Here is a 4,894-nt window from a genome sequence, read left to right as displayed (position 1 = left end):
AGACACATCTCTGTGTTATTGTGATTTTTGTTCTTGGTATGAGCCAGGATTTGTCTACAATAGCCCTTGCTGTCCTGGAACTCACTTTATACACCAGGCTAGCTTTAAACTCAGAGAAAACCACGTTCCTGATGCACTCCCATAAGGCTGGGATTAAAGGTGTGAGCCAACACACACACACACAGCTGAAGACACTCATCTTTAATCAAGACATTGAATCTGAAACTCACGCCCTTAGTGTGGGCCACGCCTTCACCTGGAGGCCTTTATAAGAACACAGAGGAAGAACGTTTTCATTTAGACTGCTTGTTCTTTCTTAGCTAGCAAGTCTCTTACTGTGCTGGCACTAGAGCCTACTCTGTGATTCCATCTTCTACTGAAGACCAGCTGAGACATCCAGCCTCGGGAACTGAGAACTTCTGAATCCCTGGCCATGCCGAGGAAGAAGCCCTTCAGCGTGAAGCAGAAGAAGAAGCAGCTGCAGGACAAGCGGGAGCAGAAGAGAGGCCTCCAAGATGGGCTTTGCTCCAGTTCCAACAGCCGAAGTGGGCGTCCGGAGCAGAGGGATGGGCAGACCAACAAGTTCAATGGGGAATCTGTGACCCATCCTATCCGCAGGCTCAACCAGCAACCTTCCCAGGGCCTGGAGCCCAGAGGCTACGACCCCAACAGATACAGGCTGCATTTTGAACGGTACAGCCGTGAGGAGGTGGAGAGGAGAAAGAGAGCAGCCAGAGAGCAAGTGTTGCAGCCTGTCAAGGCTGAAGCTCTGGAGTTGGATATCCGGGAAGTGTATGAGCCTGGCTCAGTCCTGGACTTTCCCCGGCGGCCTCCTTGGAGCTATGAGATGTCCAAGGAACAACTAATGAGCCAAGAGGAGCGGAGCTTCCAGGAGTACCTTGGGAAGATACATGGGGCATACCCGTCGGAGAAACTCAGCTACTTTGAGCACAATCTAGAGACATGGAGGCAGCTGTGGAGGGTGTTAGAGATGTCTGACATCGTCTTGCTCATTACAGACATCCGACATCCTGTTGTGAACTTCCCACCAGCACTTTACGAGTATATAACTGGAGAACTTGGGCTGGCCCTGGTGCTTGTCTTGAACAAGGTGGACCTGGCCCCGCAGGCTCTTGTGCTTGCCTGGAAGCATTATTTCCAGCAGCACTACCCCCAGCTCCACATCGTCCTGTTCACCACTTTCCCTCGGGACAGGCGAACCCCACAGGAGCCTGGTAGTGTCTTGAAGAAGAATCAGAGACAGGGGAGAGGATGGACTCAGGCCCTGGGGCCAGAGCAGTTGCTGAAAGCCTGTGAAGCCATCACTATGGGCAAAGTGGACTTGAGCAGCTGGCGCGAGAAGATTGCTAGGGACATGGCCGGGGCATCCTGGGGTAATGTCTCCCGTGAGGAAGAGGAGGAGGAAGAAGGGCCAGCAGTACTGGTAGAGCATCAGACTGACTCAGCAATGGAGCCCACGGGCCCCTCCAGAGAGCTCTACAAGAATGGGGTGGTGACCATAGGCTGTGTAGGTTTCCCCAATGTGGGGAAGTCCTCTCTGATCAACGGGCTAGTGGGGCGGAAGGTGGTGAGTGTCTCTCGAACGCCAGGCCACACCCGGTATTTTCAGACCTATTTTCTCACCCCTTCTGTGAAGATCTGTGACTGTCCTGGCCTTATCTTCCCCTCTCTGCTGCCCAGGCAGCTGCAGGCTCTGGCTGGAATCTACCCTATTGCCCAGGTCCAGGAGCCCTACACTTCTGTGGGCTACCTGGCTTCCAGAATCCCTGTGCAGGCCCTGCTGCACCTGCGCCACCCAGAGGCAGAGGACCCTTCAGCTGATCACCCCTGGTGTGCCTGGGACATCTGTGAAGCTTGGGCAGAGAAACGTGGCTATAAAACAGCCAAGGCAGCTCGAAATGATGTGTACAGAGCAGCCAACAGCCTCCTTCGCCTGGCAGTGGATGGCCACCTCAGCCTGTGTTTCCACCCTCCTGGCTACAGCAAACAGAGAGGCACCTGGGAGTCTCAAGCAGAGATGGCAGGGCAGGTGCTGTCACAGAGCAAGTTGGGGCTCTCAGGTGATGAAGAGGAGGAGGAGGAAGAGGAACTGAGCAGCTCCTCTGAGAAGGAAGCAGAGGATGACCTGGATGCAGATGAAGAGGGAGAAGGAGATGAGGACACCCCAACTTCAGATCCTGGGTCCAGCCTAGCGGCCTGATATGCTTTTCCCCTAAGGTTCTGGAAAGGAAGGCTTTTGTCACCATTGGGCAGAAACCTGCCTTCTTAGGCAATACCAATTGTTCCCAGGATTGTGGGTTTAAAACCCAGCTTCCCACAGTATAATGGTGGGGAGGGCACAACATTCAGGGTATAATTAACTAACTTGAGGCTTCTGAATCACAAGGTCAAAGATTGCCCTCAGCCTTCCATGGATAAACCCAAGAAGATGATGCAGTTCTATCCCAGTCAAGGATGCACCGGATTCTGAAGAACCTGCGCTGAAAAGTGCATGTGTCGTGTCAGCCCTGAGTACCAGAGGTTCCAAGATGGAGCCACTTTGTTTCCATGGAAAGTCAAGCCACTGCTCTGAGGATGGCTCATTTGTCCATTGGGGTCTAATTCCTTCTATGTGTTTGAGAGCTTGGACTACCTGAGATACTACCAAAAATTGAATTGTGCCATGAAGAAGGGCAGAGATGTCTTCCAGAGTGAGAGTCACAGCGAGACACAAGTGTCCCCAGGAAATGTGGACAAAGACAAAGATACTGTGGTGCCAGCCTAACAGTTACCAAGCTTACTCAAGAAGAAAGATGTAGAAATTGAGACCTGTGATGGTGGAGACTGACCTGACCAGGATCCAGCTTCTAATAGGCCCAGGCACCTAGGCTGCTGGGCATGGCTTCAAAGGGCTTTTGGCCAGAAGAAGAAGTCAAAAGTCCATCCAGAACTCTGTTTGGTGCCTTAGAGCCCTGATGCTTGCTAGGACTGGTAATTACAGCAAAGACACACACAAAGCACTTGTTTCTTTGCAGCCATCTGTTTTTGTTTCTTTACAGATTTCTTAATAAAAGTGTTAAAAAAAAAAGCTGGAAATTTATGTTTTTCTTGAAATGGCCCAAAGGAAAAGATGAACAGTGTAGTGGACACAGATGAGGGTTCATTACTGTTTCCTACTGTTGGTTACAGGACTAACCGGTGGTTCATTTTAAAGGAAGTCCTCAGGGGACCTTAGGCATCCTGGTTCTCATGTGTGCTGGACCATAAGATAACCATAATGGAGCAACATTAACAACTTTGAGAAACCCTTCTGTGATTCAACATGGATGATGACTGACATACCAAGATGCTTCTCCTCCAAGTTAATCTAAGGGCCATCTGCACCTTCCAATTTACCCCTTCTTCCTTCTGTGTAGACTAGGCCAGCACTGAACTCAGATTCACTTTGCCTTGCCTATCTATTATGGGAATTAGAGGCCTGTGCCACCTCTTCTGCATAGGAGAATCTACTTTAAGGAATTTCCAGAGCAAATTTCTGCATCACAAGTGAACTCACCTTCAGAAACAGGTCTGGCCAAGTTGGAAGGTAAGAGCAGTGCTGGTCCTGACACAGAAATCCCAGCACCTGGCCTTGAGTGGAAGAGCCTCACATTTTGTAAGACTTTGTTGAGCTGTTGATCTTCCTAAAAGTTTAACCTCTCAGTAGGAAATGCCCACTCGGGCAGGTGGATCCCTGTGAGTTCCATGCCAGTCTGACTTGCACAGAGAATTCTAGGACAGACAAGGCTATATAGTGAGAAGAACAAAGAAATGAAAGGAGAGGGGTTGGGAGAGAAGGAGGGAAGGAGGAGAGGGAGGGATTTAAGGAGGAAGGAGTGATGGATGGGTCTAAATTAGAGGGATTCCTGCATTCCTAGAGCATAAAAGGAAGCAGGTTTGTAAAACAGTGCTCAGGAACTGGGAGAGTCAGCTCTGATCTTTCTCCTGGGGTTTCACCTATACAATACATTGCCTGGGAAGTTAGTAGCTCTCACTCTGCATCCCACCCTTTCCCTCCAGTGCCAACTATGTTCTCTACAGCATGCTGAGGATGTGGGGAGCAGTGCTCAAGCATGGTCAACATCCTTTGTGATTACAATAGACTACTTTTGTACTTTCTTGGACTATGTGTTGCAGTTTTACCTTTTCAGTATTCCCAGGAATTTTAAGTTATCCTTCTCACTCCAATACTCTTAAGTTCTAATCTGTGAATAAGTCATATACCAGCCTAGAGAGTGATCACACTAATGTCAGTGTGAAGAGAACGCTTTAGTAACATTGCTTACAGTCTTTTAGTTTGCTTTCTTAAATTCATAAGACAAGTTGTCTCTGTAAGACAAATACTGTACAAAAATACTGACAAAATATTTTCCTTTAATTTCTTTATAGTTTTTAAAAATTTGTATCACTTGGACCTTTGAAAAGAAGTGGAAAGACTCAGATAACATATTTTGAATTCAATGAGAGAATGAAGGCCTTCCACAATTTCTTCTGTAAAGAGAAGACCTGGGAGAATAGTTCTTTAATACTTCATCAACAATAGCAAATGTAAGACATTCTTCCAGAATTCTGCTTCTAGTACAAAAATAATTACAAGTACTTTGGTAGTAAAGTTGAGTGGGGGTTATGTTGAAACTCACAGTTCATCACTCCGTCTGTACCACCCTTGATTCATTTCTGGACATTGTAGTAATTTGTAAACCATAAATTTGAACAAGTAGCATTTTCAGTTTAGATCTCCTGGAGCTGGACTAGATAATAAACAAATATGGAATATTTGTCCTTATGAATCTTTGACCTGTAAAGTGATGTGTTAGAGTTGGGTTTGGAGAAGGAGTTTGGCTTGAATATTACT

The 4,894-nt window shown here is 47.7% G+C and overlaps 1 pseudogene; it reads left to right on the top strand.

The window, feature by feature from the left end:
* Window positions 1-433: 433 nt before the first annotated feature.
* On the top strand, window positions 434-2,221 carry LOC114635791 (annotated as a pseudogene).
* The last annotated feature ends 2,673 nt before the right edge of the window (window positions 2,222-4,894 follow it).

The sequence above is a fragment of the Grammomys surdaster genome, unplaced genomic scaffold (assembly GCF_004785775.1).
Source record: "Grammomys surdaster isolate TR1022 unplaced genomic scaffold, NIH_TR_1.0 117825, whole genome shotgun sequence".
NCBI classification, from domain to species: Eukaryota; Metazoa; Chordata; class Mammalia; order Rodentia; family Muridae; genus Grammomys; species Grammomys surdaster.
Note: the sequence above shows the minus strand (reverse complement) of the source record. Positions and strands in the feature narration are given on the sequence as shown.